The sequence below is a fragment of the Pieris brassicae genome, chromosome 9, assembly GCF_905147105.1.
Source record: "Pieris brassicae chromosome 9, ilPieBrab1.1, whole genome shotgun sequence".
NCBI lineage: Eukaryota > Metazoa > Arthropoda > Insecta > Lepidoptera > Pieridae > Pieris > Pieris brassicae.
The window spans coordinates 13,917,312-13,937,614 of NC_059673.1; the positions used below are offsets into that span (position 1 = coordinate 13,917,312).

The following is a 20,303-nucleotide window of genomic DNA, read 5'->3' on the forward strand; positions in this document are numbered from 1 at the left end:
AGTTAGAGTGTTAGTACAGATAAATAGAAGAGATTGTTTGCTAAAATCAAATATGTAATCTCACAAATTAAGGTAACTCATTGTCAATAAAGCGTTTAGCGGAACAAGCGCGCGGTGTTAAAGTGGAGCAATGTATTGCGGCCACGATGAGACACGAAACGATGTCGACGAATCCCGTTGTGACGGACGCTATTACCGCCCACAATTCCGCGCACGCGCAGAAAAAGCGACCCCAACGAAGATGTCGCGTCTTGATAACTGACTTGACAACACCTCCCAGACATCTACTACATCAAACGACTTATGTATTCTAGACAAGCTGTTGGAGACATATCTTTCGTTATTGAAGTTTTATACACATCCAGAACTTATAGTCTAATCCTAGGTCCTATCACCCAATTATAGCCGTCAAAGACAACAGCTGATCACTATTTTATTGTATATTTTTGAAGCTATTTGACTTCATGAAAAGGGCGTACCAATTCTTAAAAGGACGGCTGCACACTGTCGATCGGTATCACTTAACATCGTAACATAAAAGGGCAGTCATCGCAGCAAATGGAAACCCATTTTAGTGGATGCGTTGCCGGCCTTTGAGTTAAGAAGTCCTGCCCGTTTACGACTTATTTTCTGTATGTATGGCTTATATAGGATAGGAGCAAAGCGAGACTTATAAAAGAAGAATAAATAACATCGGGTTCGTTATACTTGATGGCTCGACGCAATGTGCATTTTTAATGTCGCATTAGCCGGGCAGCAAAACCCCAGATGGTATATATGATAACAATAAGGCTGTCTGCCGACACACTTTTCCCCCCCGTTAAGCAATTTACACACTTGACATGCCTTAACACTTAAGCGTGTTTCATTTTTAATTGGTTTCAACTACGGTAAAATCGAGTAATTGCAAATATTTAACGGAGTGTAATATATGGAACGCTAAAAAATAATGTTTATAATCCATTGCGTAAACTCTTATTTTAATTACTGAATGCTTTGAAGATAATTTACAATTAGTGGTAAATTATCTTCAAAGCATTTATCTTTGCGATGCCGCTCAAACAAATAGCAACATAGCGATTGGACACTCGAAGCAATGTCTCTTGTGTCGGTTTTCCACGTTGATTAGTCGTGGAATAGCAGATGTTCATAATGACTGCACATTTATTTCTTACCGTCCGCTGAATGAGGCTTATTTAGCTTAAAGCTAATACTCATCCTGATGCGCAAAGAATAGAGGATAATACCGATCTGCACTATAATGGGCAAATGAGATAAGAGCATACCTGTAGGGACTGGCTACCATAATGAGAGGGTTAAAGGTAGGATGCTATCTAGTAGATCTCCGAGGAGTCGCTTCCCATTGTCAATTAAAAGCCCTTGGCGTAGATTGCGACCGATCGCCTTTTGTTTCCCGATACCTCTTGCCCTAGGGTGGCTACTCAACATTTCCTGTACTGGTCAGTGCATTCACTAAATTAACATAAATCTATTTAGATTCGAATCATGACTTGATCAATAAGGAAACAATAATATTGGACTGATTGAATCTCTGTTGGTAATCTGAATCGCTCTCATCTATGTGTATTTGCGCATCGAGATTACCTTTATTGAAGCTTATACCACATCAATCACGTTAACGCCCACGTTGCCGTAGCAATGAGCCAGACTAGAAAATTTATTAAATTTTCCTGAAGTCAATATATCTTAAAAGTAAAGGCTTTCCTACTCGATACTTGCTTAATGAATTTAAGTGTGTTTTAAGAGTGCCTTGAGTTTCATTCATTCCGCTATTGTTCTTTTTTCTAAAAAAGGTGTTAGAATCATTAACGGTGCAAATAACAAACGCTGTGTTCACACATTTCTTATTTTTATCGATTAAAAGAAACGAAGCTGAATGACATATATTGTTGAGTTTTTGTAGAACTCTCTAGAATTGTCTCGTTAAATATAAATGCTCGAGTCCATTGTTCTTTGCGGCACTTTTTAAAAAGAATATCTTAAATTGAGGCTTTTCCGCTCAATTACGGATATTGCGTGTTACTTTAATCGCGAGAGCCTATCGTTTATCTTTCGCATACATTGTTTCGCGTGTCTGCCATCAAACGTTTAAAAAATAACGAAAGGAAAAAGTCTTTTTATCAGTAAGTGATACTGATATTATCTAACTGGCATTTGAATAGAACTATTTTAAATAAAATACTCGGATTTGTTTTAGTTGTACGATATTATGAATTCATTTCATATTATGAATCGACGTTCTGCTCGCTTGGTTGTAATTTTTTACTGAAAGCTGGCGATCCTCAGCCGTGGTAATTAATATTAATTACATGCGTGATTATGTAGTAGCGTACGTCGAACGTTTGTGGGTCAGGTTCTGTTAAACGGTAAAAGTAAGAGAGCGCTTACAAACAGGTTTCGTAATTTTGGTGCCAGGATCTGAAAAGTCCATCACGAAAGTGTTTCTGGGAAGTGAGATTTTGGCAGGTCCCCGCCAAATTAAACACGATTTTTATCTAAGGGTATTGTATCCGTTATTTTATTAGTTGGACCTCTATTGACGTATTTAATATGTCAGAGAGGGAAATTAATATTTGACAATGAAGAAACTTATATGTATTGACTTCTAATGGTACTAAGAACGCATCGTAACTGCGATGGATACAAATTAATCTAATACTTGATGCGATATTAAGTATGCATGTGACATGCCAAACAATAAAAATTAAGGCTTCATACACGTTACTACGCATAAGATTTTATGAGCTTCATGTATAACTCATTAACGAAAGCTCAAGTTGATTTTGAAACGGTACTACGGCTACTATTAAAACAACACGCGCTACGAAATATATAACTGTATCTCAATCCGTTTTTCACTTCGTTGACTTAATGGCCCTCATTTCATGAATCATTTCGACATAATTTGACATTACAGTAACATTATACAATTTTTTACCGTAGGACGTTATATGACTTGTAACTAATGTTCGAGGCATTTATGGTCACAGGATAGGTGACTGGATAATGAAGTGTTAAGGACATCATTTTATTGGATTTAATTATTATGTTAGTTTAAAATTAATAAATTCCCTATTCGCTTAGCTTCTTCTCTATGTTCCTTTAAATTTCTTCTTCATCGTATCCCTAACTTTCGTAACTGACGTGAGACTGATCTTAAATTATCGTGATACATGTACATTTTTAATTTGTCATGTATCCTCTTTTAGTTTAGTTAGTTTTTTGTTCCTGTTTGGTTTGTTAATAACTATATGTGATATGTATTTTTGAACTCCTTGCCTACCTTATGTAATTTAATATATTTTTCCTTCATTGCCTGGAAGAGATCGCTCGAAAGCGATAAGGCTGTCAGTTGCCCTCCTTTTCATTTAATTTTGTTATTTTTTTTATATTGTAATGCAACGAAGTGTTAATAAATAAAAATATCGGTAGTAGCTTTGTGTCGATTTTCGATAGTTATAAATTGTTCTTTATATGGGGATTAGCCTTCTGCTTAGTACATGTCTTCGACTTTACGGCCTTAGACTACTCGACCAGTGTTTATCAGATATTTTTATAATTAAAATAATTATGCAAGAATTTAGTTTATTTTACTATATTACTAATCTATTCAATGACACTAAAGCCCGGTATTATTTTCAATTTGCTCTAAGTGCTTCCTCGACGGTTAATACGATATAATGACATATTATTTGTGAAGATTCACGAATTCCGATGGACGAGTAAGGTGCGCGGGGTTACTGACCTGAGATTTCAACTGCTACCCGAACTGGAGCTTAACCTGTAAAAGAACGCTATTTTTAATTATACTATTATGTATACATACACATCTATACAGTAGTTTCGTCTATAACTTTTATACGTATTTCATTTGTTTATTACTTAAAATAAAAATAATTGTACACTCTGTAACGACATGCTTTTTATGAAAGGATTTATTTCTTTCAAATTGTTTATATTGATTATACTATTTGGTAAAGTTTTAAATGAGTTCATAATCCTTGACCTTGACCTTTGATGACCTCTGAATGAAATCAATGAAATGATGAAAAGGTCTCGCTGTCTTTTATTATATATGATCATGTAGTTAGAACACTTGTTTCAACTCGCGACTCTCATCCCTGAGGTCCGTAGGTTCGATCACCAGCTATTCACCAAAAGGCTTTCTATATGGTCATTTAACACTCGCTCGTACGATGAAGGACATCGTTGGGAAACCGGCTTTCCGTATATCCACAAAGTCCACAGAAGCCTGATTTATTTAGTAAGAAAAAATATCGGGAAATAGACACATAAATCTGATCTAAAAGGCTATAGTGCCATTGGTATTAAACGTAGCTATTAAAAAAAATCAATGGCGCTACAACCTTTTTAGGTCTGGGCCTCAGATTTTTTTATCTGTTACATGATCATTTGTTAATCTAATTGGCAAGTAGGCGATCAGCCTTCTGTCCCTGATGGACGCCGTCGACTTTTTGGGTCTAAGGCAAGCTGGTTTCCTCACGATGTTTTCCTTCACCGTTTGAGGGAATGTTAAATGCGCACAGAGAAAGAAAGTCCATTGGTGCACTGCCGGGGATCGAACCTACGACCTCAGTGATGAGAATCGCACGCTGAATCCACTAGGCCAACACTGCCCACGTAGCTAATATGGAATCTAAAACACAAACAAATGCAGTGAGTTTATCACAAGAAGGATTCATAGTATCCAGATTAAAGGATACAAATTCGAAGAGCATTATTATCTAAAGGTTAACCGTTGAACGGGCTGGTCCATGTTTATGACATTACAATGATTGTTATGAAAGATAAACACGATTCGCTATTATGTAACTCGTTCAAATGTAACAGATACTTGCTGGAATGCTGTAATGTTTGGTATTTGCTATATTGTTATTAACGCGATATAATATGATCAGAATTGTTTAATAGAGATTTAAAACTTAATTTTATGTAATTTCGCTTCGATATTTGTGCTTATTATATATCAGCCAAAGTTAGACGTAATAAAAAATAAAATATCGTTAATGAATCTTAAGTCTTTTTTATTTAAGAAACGCGATCTATATACACTTCATTTATTTGACATATACATTTTATCATCTCTTATGTAAATAAAAATGTTAATACAGATTACCATTTGACTGGATTAAAACAGTTTCCGTGTATTTTTTTAATTCTAAAGTTTGAGCAACGACCCTATGCCCCTGTAGCCGGAAAGCTTAATAAGTAGTAGTTTAAGCTTTAGAAGTAACAGTTTGAATCGTAACGGAATTCGTTACAAAACAATCGTAATACAATTCATATCGTATTTCATTTCGTATAATATTATAAGTTTTACAGCTGCTTTGGAAATTATATATTTGCTTAAAAAAACTAATTTGCTTAATTATGCCATAAATACGCGTAAACTAAAATAAACATTGTATGATTAATTAGATTAACTGCTTTTAGTTATTTTGACAGTGAATTTGTGATCTTAACAAGGTGTTTTCGATACGTCGTCTCTAACGTGTTCAGAAAACGCTCAGGAAAGTTAATGAAACGAAAATTACTACAACTGCTAGGTATGAATAAATAGAATGTATCTTAAATGCATAGTATTATTATGACAACATTAGCATTGATACACTCATAGATTTTATTTTTTATTACAAATATCTTTGAACGTTTTCCTGCTAAATTAAAAAATAATAAAAAGTGACGGACACTCACGACGGGATATTTGATACTCGCAGTCCTTACGGATTACTGCATCTTGTACTCATACATCAATGTTACGAATTAGTAAAATACCAACGAACAGGAAACGAATAAAGAAGCCATTACCAGGCTTCCCCAACGACCTTAGAGATAAACCGCGTTGCTTTAGTAGATTTATCTTGGTTGTAAATTCGTACTAGATAACGGCAGAATCCGAACACGCGCTCACACATGATTCGTGCGTTTTATCTCGTTAATCTGATGTAATTTCAATGTACTATCTTATTGGCGTTTAATGTACGAGAGTGTAAGGTGTTCGTGTGCACAAGGAAGGCGTATTTGTTTTTCGAACCTTTCAGAGAAACAATATAGGGTCGATAACCTACGAACACAAATATTGACTCATCTATACGCTATGTACATAAGTTTCTTCCTTTAACGTTTTTGCTTAATGTCTCCCGTCCTACATTTGACCTGAATGTTTTTTGTGTATTTTAGACAGGTTTTTGCTTGTTTTCGTTGCGAAGGTTGAAAGTTCTACTTTCCTGAATTCTGGCTTTTGAAAAAATAATTTGCAAAGCATGCGAATCAAAATAACATTTTTTTTAAATGTAAAAGGAAATTAGTTTTATTTCGCTAAAGTATTTTCTTTTAAATGAGGTATTCCTCTCCAACTAAATACCGATTAATAGAAATTTGATGTTTCACTCAGATAAAACACTAGCTCCTAACTTACTTTGCACCTGTAATCCGTTATTGTTGTTCAGTATCTATCGACACCTTAGAAATACTGTCTCTCCCACGCGGTTTAACGTTATCAGAAGGGAGATCAACGTCGTACATCCAAGTCTTGACTGTGACTAAAACTTAGCAATAACTTAGTGTCTTTGCATTTACAGATTTGTGCGCTATGAAAGTCAAACATTTTCATGCACGGTTTAACAATAGTGTAATAAAGTGTGATACATTTCCACCTCTGCTTAAAACTATCTGTCAAACAATTTGAATCATATTTATAACGATCAGAACTGATCAATATATAGCGATGTTGTGCTGCATAGATAAAGAAATTTATATTATATAAACATTGACGTGATGAAATATTTTAAAGCTTAAAATATTTTTAAGTGGTGACATAATACCACAATTTGAAACAGATTCCACTGAACCGTCTGAAATTGAGTTTTTACTAGAGTCTACTTCTTAAGGCTAGTCGAAGACACGGGAGTAGTTAAAATTGTGCGGAGACACTAACGAAATTTTTCGGAATAAAGAGCTCGACTTAATAATGTCTCGGAAGATTAGCATGGAATTAAATTCTGTATGGATTGTAATGTTCATCTGTAAAATGTTAAATTATAGTACGCTTTTATAAGGAAGTATTTACCTACAACGTATAATGTGTCATCAAGTACGTGGGTGAATTGGACGAAGGCTATTTATTCTAAATTCAAAGGTGAACGAACGCAATAAAAACTGTTTATTCAGAAACTCATTTGTTTAGTATTTGGGTGTAATTCGATTATTTTTTTTCAGTCGGACATCGACCTACGTGCGGCATTACACAATTTTTGATCTATTGCCATGTACGTGATTCCATTCATATTTTACGAGCGAGAGAATTGAATAATTAAAGGCATATTTCCGCGTAAAGAAATTACCATCAATAACTTTTGAATTACTCGTTCGTTGTGTTTTATTGGTTTTTATTATGAGCTTAAAGTATTTGAAAGGAAAATGTAATAAGAATAACAAGTACAGCTAGATTTCATTACCGTAAAGCGTGAAATCCGATTCAGGATACCTACTATAGCAAATTATCTACGGAGCTGCGAAACCACCGAAAAAGTAGAAAATCTATCGTGCTGATTTTATGCTATAGTTTTTGTTAAGAGAATAATGAATCTACAATACAAAATATTTCGTGTCTAAAAATCTAAAATTATTATTTTAAAAGTTATGAATGGTGCAAATATTTATTTTTAATAAATATATAAACCGCCTCGCTTCGAAGTGGAAATTAAACAATTAAAGGCACGCGTCTAAAATGTCTGTTAAAATGTTAAACGGTTTGGTATACTTTATATCGCTATGATGTCATGTTGAACAATCAACGTAGTGCAATATACACTGTTATAACATAGGGTACATTACTAACAGCTAACTTCATGATATCTGTAAAACAATCTCACTTTATGTTAACGTAAAATCTCAGGCTTCAAAAATAGTCGTTCACCGACACTTGACTGTCTCTACCTCTCTACACCACAATTTCCTGTTGCAACCGCACACCGAAAACCGCAGTGAAAAACAAATTGACCGACTGATATGAAAGCAGACATTTCCTCAGGCACCCACTTCGTGGATGACTGAATACCTTAAAACACAATTCCTTGTTTGCTCTCAAGTATTTCAAGAAATCGCAAAGGCAGAATCTGTGTCACCTATTGGTGACATTCGGCGTGGCGGTTGCTAAGAGAAATTCCTTTATACTCTGTAATGAAAACCGTTTCGGCTATTGTTCAAAATCCTTGTTTGACGGCCAGTATAATTTTGTTTATATGTGGAAGTCCGTAAAGCGTCTTTGTATTCATCATAAATATTTATGAGAAAATACATATTTGGCGTATACACGGCTGTTGGGTGGATACGCATTCTATTGTTACTCTAATTGGATATCTTAGGTGCTTATTTGTTCCACTCTGAGAAGAATAAAAACGCTTTAATTAATGCCCATGGCATTTTCAGCGGTGAGCCATAAACTCCTTATGGAGTAATCTGATCAAAGTTATATAACGATATAGTGTTGGATAGTAATCCTACTTTCTCTTAACTAGTTTCTTGAGGCCACTATAAGAAAGTAAAACCCCGCTATGTTGGCGCTCGATGACTTGCCTCGTGTCCTGTTGACACACAAATTGCTATGATAAATTATTCTGGAATATCAACCTGCTGCCTTTGTTTCTATCTTCAATTTTATTGTCACATGTTGAATTATGTGCACATTGCAAACATGCAATTTAATAAGTTGCATACCATAAATTTCAGTGAAAGGTACCCAAGTGCAATTGAACAAGGGACATATCTGCTGGATAAGCACGTTCGGAATGCAATTTCATGTTGTCCTAATGGGGTCTGCTAAGATCAAATGGCCTTTAAGGTAGTAGAATTTACTGCGGAAAAACAGATAGCATTTGCTCGATGAGAACGACGACATAACGACCCCAATACTAAACTTCGCCGGATCTGGAACGCGGGAATAGTAAGTATGGCTGTAGACGCTTGTTATCACGCTGCTCGGGTCTGGCCTCTGCTCTTGTACTATTTCCATCTTACCAATGACCTTACACGATGTCAGAATTATGTAACAGTAGTTGTAAAAATCGTAATATGTAGTCCGACCGACAAATATATAGTTCAAATTGATCGCTAAATTCTTCATAGCTAATACTTCCTGAGCAATAGAACCATGCCAAGTATCAAGTAACGTGCTGTTTGCCGGTATGTTACAACGTTGACACACTTTCTGGGATTCTTGCGAAGGGTCTTCCGCGACTGTCACGTTTCCCATGTTAAGAATGGTTTATTGAAGTCATGATATGACCTTAACATTGTATTTTACGATTGTCTCGTCACCAGTCCAAGCACTGACATTTCAATAGGGAAGGTGAGCATGGGTCGCGGCGTGAGACAAGGCACGATACATACATATGTACATACATTTGGTCACAATGTTAGAAAAGTTTCTGTGACGCTTCCGGAGATAGATGATCATGTCGTGGCATATGCCAGCAATAAATCTAAAAATCGTATCCAATGCTGGATTCGATTCAAATATGTAAAGATTTCTTCAATTGAATCCGGAAGCGAATCGGCATCCAATGTTGACTTAAATTTGCATCTAGTATTCTTAAGTCGTTATGTCGATTGTAGGCGCTCACGATTTAACGCTGGTATTAATGCATTATTCAAGGGTTTTCATTAGGCTGTCGATATCGACGCGCAGAATCGCGCTCTCGTTAAAATGTACGGATGGCATGACGACAGATCGTACTTGGCCGGCAGTGCAGGCACGCGAATAACAAATCACTGTACTTCAAACTAATAACATATTTTTAGCAGCTGAAAGTGCTTAAATGACATTATTATATATTCCGAAGGCTAGGTTAGACCATGGCTCTCCACTACGATCGTGACATATTAGCTTCATCCACTTTCAATATATTCACCAGCCGTGTTGCTTAGTTATGGGTACATGTACCCTTCTCTAGTAGCCCCAGTACGACAAAACCTACCCAACCCGATTTCACATTACAGAAGGCAAACGGGCAGGAGGTTCATCTGATAACGAGGCCTAATACGCAGGCGCACTTCACGAAGACTCGCCAGCGGACTGCCGGTCTTTTAGAATTGGTTCGCATTTTTAATGCTATATATTAAAAAAACTACTGCGGCTTATATATAAATTCTTCAATAGATGGATTAACACAACAATATATATTTACACCAACAAAAAGTTCTCGAAACTGCTTACCTTTGAAAATCAAGTCAACATAATATAAAATATCACCGTAGAGTTCATAACTGTATTACCACTAATTAGTTATAAACATTTCCATAGTTCTTTACATATAATCTAACATTCAAATGTTTTCTTGTTATGGAGCCTAGTTAATTAACGAAACAGGAGGTCTTATTAAATCTCAGCTTGCAGTGTAACCAGTTTAAACTTGTGACCAAGAATTGTTAACTAACTTCACATATGAGGTACACGCGGATATGGCTTACTTTCCTCATTACCAGTATACATCCCGCTTGCATTGGCCTAATTCCGAACAAGTCTGTAATACATAGACTAGAGAATACAATATATAAACAGCGAAATTTTTTATAAATATTTATTGTGTCATATGATTTTACTATCTAGAGGGAAATAGTCCTCTCCCAAACGACATGCATTTCTTATGATATGAGCTTTGAACACTGATACTGAGCTATTCAAACATAGTTCTGTTTCATTCATTAAGCTTTATAAGCTTCTATTCAATTAAATGACACGTTCTATTCAGCGATACAGATTTGATTTAGCCATTAAGCCCAAGGGCTAGAGCTTATAGGTCTTAGACACGCATACCGTTATCTTGATGGACGTCGACGTCTCGGACAGCTGATGTTTATATCAACGCCTCAAAGTCAATGATTCAATTTACTAAATGGCCCATTTCTATACATAAAATACAAATAAATATCTATTGTATACGGGAAATGTAAATATTGTCGGATCTTTATAGCTGCGACGTAGACGATATATGCAACTTGACTATTTATTCCGTGTAATAAAATCGTGTGAAATGTGTATTCAGTCGCTTACGGCACAGTTAGAATGTTGAACATTTATAACTATTTACCTTGGGTAAGATAAAGGCGAGTCATTACTTATAGCATGTGTTAGTGTACTTAAGAGGAAACATTTAGAATATTGTATTGTCGCTCAGCGACACTTTCTTACTTTCATTTAATTAATATTCGATTTCTAAATGCAGGAATTCTCGTCTCGTCTTCGACGCTCTTGTGAACAAAAGAGCATCGTTGACCGGGTTAACCTTGAATGGCAAATGTGCGTGGAGTTTCGCCGAGGAAAAATATGCCATTGATGCAAGCGGTGTGCGTGCGCCGGATAACGGTCACCGCGAGCCGAATAAGTGGTTTAACGTCGTACGTGGAATGATAATGTTCACAGACTTCACTTGTCACGCGACTCAACGACATTGCTATCTGACGCCATTCGTGGCCCCACTTTCTAACCTTAACATTAGTAAAAGTGCATGCAGAACTCGGGTCAAGATTACAATAGATCCTGTGCCAAGTAACCGTTGTAAAAGTGTGCCTTAAATTATGCATCCATGAAATATCCTCTGCAGCGAGCTTACGCTATTCGTGTCCGATAAAGTTGCATTTATCAATACTAGCTCACGAAACACTTCAATCCATTTTGTTTGCGGTACTTCCTCGGGAGCTCGATTCCATCCGAAAAGGATTATTGCTCGAGGCACGCTCACGACTCGGTCTCTCCTCTTTATCGCCTCCGTCGAAAACGGTACTGATCGGAAAGGTATTTTAATAACTTCCACCGGCAGTGGTTAACGTAATGGGTACACCATGCAAAACCCCGTATCCGTACAATACCGTTACATTGATATCAAACAAACAGTTTTGTAAAATAAAAGCGGTATTAGTCGCGGGAAATCCGACTCAGCCGCGAGCGCTGAGTTGCAAGCAAATACAAAATGCATTTGCTCATGGTTAAAAGAACGACTATTTAAATAAACGCATTCAGGAAGTACTTAATTCAAGAACTTGTTCTACGATTCCTTACTATCGTAGAGAAAAACTTGTACATCGATATGAGGATAGTACTTCTGGGGACTAATCTCGCTATTGAAGCTAGTTCGGGCAATGTCATTGCACTTAAGTGTCGTTCCCTTTCGCGATATGTTAGGTGCTTTCTCCGTTGTGACTGCGCAGTGACATGCACTCTTCCTTTCTAAATCGCTTTTACTCTATAAAAAAGTAATTAAAACGAAATCGCTTTGTTAAAATCTCGACTCGACAATAACACTGCATAAATCATAGACTAAAGTGAATTAGAAATCGAAACACTACGCTAAAAATATTTAAACGAGGTTATCTTAACAAACAATAGTGCTTTTTGCTAATTTTCAATTTAAAAGGCGCTTCATCATCTCTATGCCAACTTTTATTTCATTTCGAAATAATCGAGTGGAACTTTTTTTCGTCCCGCGATCGTGTTGATCGACAGCTTCGCAAAAAGTGTAGTGGAAAACCTAATAGAGCCGTCGCGATGTAGAAATTTTTGCTGGATTCTACGCTTTTTAGATTCCCCCGCGTTGCCGCGCTACGTCCGGGAATCAGGACGAAACAACCTGACATTACTGTAATAACAGAGCCAACACGACTGTTATTATTCTCGTGCTTTCTTATGTTCTCCTTTTTTAATATTTGCTCCTTTTTGCGAAACAGTTTGTCATTTGTGGCGCATCTCGGAGCGGTCACTGACCTCTGTTCTTCTCGGGTTAAATACTTCGCTAATGCAACTTCGTTTCTACGGATGATGTAATTGATAACAAGAAACGGAATATTTAATTAGAATGTATGTAAAAATATGGAGATGCACTTTAATTCAGTGCGTAGGATTTTATTTATACTTACAATTAACTATGCAAGGGGAGGGGAACGTATAAATGTCTTAGTTGGAATTTTTCCTCTAAGCCATTAGGACTGACAATGTAGCAATGACTTGAGCAAAATTGCTTAGGGCAACGTGTTGCATAATTAGCAAAGCTATAGTAGCGTCGACACGTCATGTTAGCTATTCCTACGCACGTGAGCGATATTTATTGTAATTACATCTATTGATGAGAAATGTACGCAGTGCGCGATCAAGAGGCCTGTTTTGCTCTACTCTTGATTGATGCACTATGCAAAGTTTAGATTCAAAGGAAAATGTGATCACAGATTTTTTAAACAGATTTATCTTGATAGTGTAGAAATAGATGTAATACTATCATTGTTACGGTATCGAAGTCGTCCTTTAACATTGTGAGGAAAAACAATGGGTAAGCTTATCGGTTTATATAATTGACAGGAGTGAAAATTATTTGCGCTTCCGTAACTTGTGTTGAACGGGGAAGCTAAATTTTCTAATAAATGTTTGTTCTGATTATTTATATGACAAAGCTAAACCGACTACTCAGACTCGTTGATTAAGATTTAGTGTTTAAGGAATTTAATACATATCGGTGGCTGATAATTGAATTATCTACTATCGGTTTCTTTAAGGTAGTCTAGTAGTTTAATTTCGCACCGTTTAGATATTGTAATTTGTTAATCAATTTGACATATATTTTAAGGGACGACTCTAAGTATGGTTCAGAATTAGTCTTTGGCGATATAATTTTTAAATATGAAGGTCATGTTTTTTATTTAAATTCTGTTAATGACTGGGGGTTTTAAAGGTGACTAATTTTTATACTACGTTAGGATATATAGCATATGTATTATAACCAGAGTTGAGGTGTACGTTGTCAGGATTACAACGCCCACCGACGCATGCACATGATAAGATTAGTCCAACATAACGTGTGAATCGATTGACAGCTTGGTTTGTTGAAATTTTATAATCAAAGACATTTTTGATAATTATTATTTATATACTTAAAATTATTGAGTAAACAGCATATTTTTCTTTCTATATTACTATTTTTTTTTAATGTCGTTCTTTTGTTGTTAAAGTCTTGATTGTGGGGACATATTTACGTGATACCTCTAGTAGAATATTTGTTAATTATAAATATTAATGTTTATTCTCATGTCGCATAGGGGATTGCACGATCGCATCTTTATAATATTGTCTTTTATTCCAAGCTTTGAGTATAATTTGCCACGACTATTAAGTCTAATCAATTTGAGCTATATTAAAAGATATCGGAACCTAGAGCAATCTCATTAAAGTTACAAGCACTTGTTATGGACCTCGCAGGTAATTGCACTTTGTTGCCACCATTCACCGTCTTTGATATAAACTGTCTAAACTTCATAATTACGTAAATAGCTTATGAGTACCGTAAGCACAATTAAACAGGAGGATGAATAATTAATAAAGCAATTTATTATTCCTAATCTTTCAAATAGTCAAGATTAAATAAATGCACTATCACTGAATAGTTTTTCACGGAATATGACGTAATTATATAACTCTGCGTTCAGCTTTCCACTTCAGTGGCATTCAAATTCCGATTTGTAATTGCTAATTCGCCGTTTAATTATCAACAACTATTATCTTCTCTGATGTAATATTTTATAAACAATCCCATTACATTTTATTACTGGAACGAAATAAATAAGTAGTATGTCCTTTTACACAACCACACTATAATTTTGTTCGTGCGTACAAACCACTCTGGACAATTATTCGTAGGTTATAATTCACTTTCTAGTTAGTTATACTGACGATGAATACCCTTAGGGCGGGAACGAAACGCCTGGGTGGTATTTGTGAACAAAATTTGCTGTTATATTTCGTGTATCTCGCCAGCGAAATCAGTTGGCTCACTATGAACAAACACTTCCTCTATCTCACGCGATACTGACGTTAATTGACGAAATGCGGTTACCGCTGTGTTTGTAGAGGCACATTTATGCGCGCGCAAATCGCTAGTCAATTTGCATTGCATCTGTGTAAAACTCTGGGCACTCGTTACTGCGACACACGCTACTGTAGCCGATCGTCACGACCCAACGGAATGTTATCACTAACTGTTTTCGACAATGAACACAAACTTCATTAAGCCGCTATGTCCTTTAACGCCAAGTCTATTAAATCCTTATTTCGTGATGCATCTACTTCTAATACCTTCGTATTCATTAATTAAAATCAGATATACGTTTTCCCAGTAATGAAACTTTAATTGAATTTATAGTTTAGAACAATTAAAAAAGATCGTTGTTCTTGAACCGGCACGCATTTCTCAGTAACGTCAAGCTCAATAAACTCGTACTTGTTTTACAAAAAGTTATCGTTAGATGCGAGTTGGTACTCATTGTCTACACATTCACAGATCATTTGCAGCGACAGTTATTTAGAATGCAAAAGTAAAGAATATATCTTACAATAGTTGTACCGAAGGCAGAGATAAGCATTGCGGTGTAAAATAGCGGCGCTCGCGACTAAATGACATTCCACATTCACGGCACGCCGAATAGACGTGAAGCATATTTGGGTCACATGCTAAGTAATAAAGTGTGAAATTTAAAGCTACGGAGTTTCAATGCGACGTATCTACAGAGCACGGTTAGCTGCTAAATAATTTATTGGCCGTTTCATCCTGTGTTCATAAGTAAAGGGCCTCGGGGTGGATGACACAGAATATGCCTTGAGTGAACAAATTCGTTAGAGGTCAGTGTACACATAAATTAAGAATTTGTCGAATCTTTTTTTTTTCTTTTCAAATATGTCCTAAATTATCGGAGTGAGAATAAAAAGCGAGATGATTATGCATATGCAAATGGCAGTGTCTACACTCTTCCGTCGATTTACGTGTGAGAAAACATTGATAGTGTAACATCACTATTAATGCGTAATTTTATGTAAATGAAAGAGATTTTCTTTGCACATACTTTTCATACATTTGTTCCTAACATAACATTAATGGTTCAATTGCCTATTGAATTAAATGGCATTATCTAATTGAGTTTCTCGCACATTATTGTTCAGAGGTTATAGGTGCTTATTAAGCGTTTAATGAACCATTATGTGTCAATGAAAGTAAATTATTGTGCCATGTTCGAAAATATTAACAGAAAATTATTTTCTTTTGAATGATTTAAAATGTTATTACAGTGTTTATTCAACTTTGCTGAGATTAAATGAGACATGAGGCAGGTTAACAATTTTTTTATCAGATTATTTGTTAAGGTTAATTTGAATCAAACTAAATGTTAGCGTTTTGAGTGTTTTTATTTACCTTTATATTAAAAAAATATTATCCCTACAACCTTTGAGCTTTGGACCTCGGATTTCGGTATGTTTTTGTGATCTTAATAGGTTTTTTTTTTCGATTTCTTGGGTGTAAGGCATGCCGATTTCCTCACGATTTTTTCCTTCACCATACGACCACGTGTCCTGTCCGTCCATAGGTTCGAACCTCAGAGAGTCACTCGCACTCTCAGAGATCGCATTTAATATACAATTATAGTCCAGCACTATATATCAAACAAGTTAGGACTAAACAGCGAAAGGTCCACATATATTAATTCCACCGGGTTTTTGCCGAGAACTTGATCGCGATCAATGGCTCGCATTGTGACGCCTATAGTGCAGGTTGCATAACGTGGGAGCGAATCCGAACTAAGCCGTTATGCGATGCACGCTACCAGTACCGTTCCATTAGTGATTTTATTACGATCCGTATATCGCTTGTAATCAATTTGAGTGCAATCTCGTTTGCTCTTAGAGAATAAGTAGTTGCTTATGAACGAAGCTTTTACTTGGCAGTTGCTTTTAATTTATCTATTTATCGGTAGATCTAACAATGTAAGATGCTATAAATTGATGTGTAAAAGAACTACTCATTTTTATTCATTCAACTAGAATTTAATTGTTTATATTTTGTTGTATATTATCTATTAAGATCGTGGTCTTTAATTTCGAATTATGAATACAAGACGCTTTGATATACCAGGGGGCTAACGGGCAGGAGGCTTACAGATTTTAAGTGGCACTGCCGCCCACGCACATTGCTCAAAGGTTCGCGTGCGTTTACCGGATTTTTAACGGTTTGTACGAAATACTTCAGTGATCAGCAAAAGAAAAGTTGCTAAATAGGCGTGATAGTATTGTTTAAAAATATACAAAATAATTTTAAAATAAATCAACACTTGCAAATTTGTATTCTCGTCTACAGACACGTCATTAGTAAAGAAAGCGTAAATAAATGTTATACCTAGTATAAAGATATTTGCAAAAATATGGTATCCATGTCAGTGAGTCACACACACCCACACGAAGCTGTTAACATTTTTCTAAAATCACCTCACGTGCCTTTATTTGGTGTCATGACTAACAAACTTAATTTTTCGCCAACTTTGAAAAAAATGTGGAACAATTAACGGGTCTATGCTAGCTTTGGGAGATGATACCTCGTTTCTCTAAGTTTTTATGCAGATTTTAAGTCATGTCGTGTCACGAAAAATTATGTCGTATGAGAAAACGTTTGTCTCGAGTTTGAAATCTCACTTATTTAGTTAACAGATATTTCGCTTTCGATAATAAAGTCGATCCAGCTTATAAATTCGTCTGTTTTCACTGAATAGAAGTCGGAAGCTACCATTGTTTCTAAGTTATTTATTTTTTCAAAGACATTTTAAAATAAATAATTCGGTATAATTTTAATATCTTCAATGCGTTCATTCACGGTTTCCCGTTTCAATAATACATTTACATTAAAAGGTTTATTGAACATCTAACGGGCTCGCTCTTGGACTAACTATTTTATATCAAAAGAAAACTTTCGTGTAATTCATTTAAACAGTGACACCAACATACATGATTTATACTTTGTTTATTTCTTGCGTCCATTGTGAGCGCACCTGCTATGTGCTCGAAGTAATGCTGCTATGCCGACAGAATCGAAATACTTGGAACCGGTGGGATTAAAATACTTTGTATGAATTAATATTACAATTTTGTTGCGAATTAATATTCGGAAAATTATAGGGATTTTACGCCATGTTAATGCTAAGTGAAAACCGTTTTTGCAATATTGAATTAAATATTAATAGTTATAACAAATTTTAGCTCTGCTTTGTCCCCATACGCACACTAAATTATTGTATTACTACAATAATAATAACTAAAGACATACACAAATGAAACGTATTATTTATTACCTTTAAAAAACAAAATATCCTGACCCGCCTCAACAGCTTAAAGTACAGTTTTTATCGAACTTTCTAATGAAATTCGATGAATAAGCACAATTCATGAGGCGCCGAAGGTTTTCTATAGATGCCTTCTAATTTTTAAAATTGTCTAGACGTAATTCGTAAAGGTCGTTCGCCTTGCTGTAATTAAAATCCTTGATGGAAAGTGCACCTGATGGAATCCGTTGTGACCTCGCCCACGGCCGCACTGCCCTTTATGCCTTATAAATAGGTAAGGTATACGATCTACTGACATCGTCCAATAACCAATCTACCAATTGATCTGTATATAATTTGTATTTTCTATGTGCAGTAAATTGTAACTGGCTGGCGATTAAAGATACTTAAATTCCTATTTGTCGTTTTTACCGTGGTAGGTGGTGTAACTTTAAAATATTTTTTACGTATCAAATTACCAAGCAATAAAATCATCAATAATTAATCATGTTTGCAAAAAATACTGCTAAAATTATTTAAATTATAGCGTTAGCCCGTATCAATATAACAGTAACTTGCTAATAACAAGAACCGATGAATTTTAATGCGACGTCAATCAACGCGGTGCCTCGGTCCGGTTTTAAAAATGTTGAGGCTACTTCCTCTTGATTATAAATATTTAAAAGGAACTCCTTATTAAGTTCCGTAAGCCTTATTATGTGCGCGTATGTTAGACATTTTCTAATTATTATATTAGAGCATATAAAAGTATCTTTTCTTGGATCTTAGATAAACTAAAACTACTATGAAAGCTTTAAGAAACGACTTGTTCGAATTTCCCCATTATCGGGAAATCGGAACGCAGTCTCGCCTTGTACTCGATAATACAAGAGTAGCGTGTCAACATCGCGCGCGATCACGAACAAGCGGTTCTCACTTGACCTCTTAATTATTATCTGTGCATCGCCAAGGAGGTCAGATGAGCCCATAGAAAAGCCCTACTGGAAAATTTATCGCTAAGCCGTAAAATTTCATATTGTTTTTGCGTTTCAATGAGAAACCAATAATTGTCCGGTTCTTAATAACTGCGTTTCGAATTATCTATACTCGGTGTTTATGTTTCTTTCACACAGTTTCTACAACTATTAAAATAAATTTCTAAAATATAAGTATAAATGCAAGTTTTTTTACGCTTTCGCTAAATTTAATTTAATTTTAATTGTGATACATGGCATATGCTATATATAACATGACTCGTGCTAGCCATTATATACTGTTCTTTGTGAATGAAAAGATGGGCATTTTATAAATTGCGCTCTACAAGTAATAGTCGATATCTTCCGCACGAAATCCCTATTAATAACATATCGTAGATTACAGAGAAATACGATGAATGTCTAGAGATAGACTACATTACGTTCGTATGTCTCAATTTACAACGTTCAAAGCGATCTTGCGCTAATGGTGACCCGGGTCGTGTATCGGCTCGTTTGTACACTATACAACGTTTACAACCGTATGCCTATATAGCCTTAACTACCTGTTACGACCAAGTTAACCCAGTGAGATTATCAAAACAATGTTAATGTTCAGAAATCGATTTGGTATAGATAACTTAACAATGTTTGATAGATCAGAAATTTTCTTATTGTATCTTTTCTATTAAATTTAGAATATAAGAATAATTTTGAACAAGGCTTTAAGATAGTATTATTATTAAAATATTTTATCTCCAAACATTAAAAATAATTTTGTATAATTATTTCCTTATAAATTTTGAATTATTGACTTAATTAAAATACTCATAATCTCATGCCCAAGAATTGGTTTGCAATTTTATGTTAATACAATATTTTTATTAATGCATATACTCTATGTGTATTAATAAAAATATTTTTATGAATGAACATACTTTAAGACGTATTAGTAAACCGTACATATATTCTCATTATTTAGTGATTTGGTAGCGTAAAATCTATTTTTACTCATAATAACCCGGACGATATTTTTAGAGTTGCGACAGAAATAAAGATTATTATTTTATAGGCATGTGAATAATGCGTTTAATAATAAACGTTTTTATGACTCTCGGTATGTCTGATCTAAGTAATAACACTTTTTATTGTTTAAATTTCGCCTCA

At 35.2% G+C, this 20,303-nt stretch overlaps 2 protein-coding genes across 5 annotated transcripts in view; one reads left to right on the top strand and one right to left on the bottom strand.

Moving 5' to 3' along the window:
• The window catches only part of LOC123714705 (autophagy-related protein 16), a 162,111-nt gene that overhangs the window by 36,359 nt on the left and 105,449 nt on the right, over positions 1-20,303 (top strand). The window lies entirely within an intron of this gene.
• The window catches only part of LOC123714704, a 39,961-nt gene that overhangs the window by 18,082 nt on the left and 1,576 nt on the right, over positions 1-20,303 (bottom strand). The window contains exon 2 of the mRNA XM_045669096.1: positions 3,767-3,802. The gene's annotated coding sequence lies outside the window, so the exon portion shown is untranslated. The remainder of the gene's footprint in view (positions 1-3,766; positions 3,803-20,303) is intronic.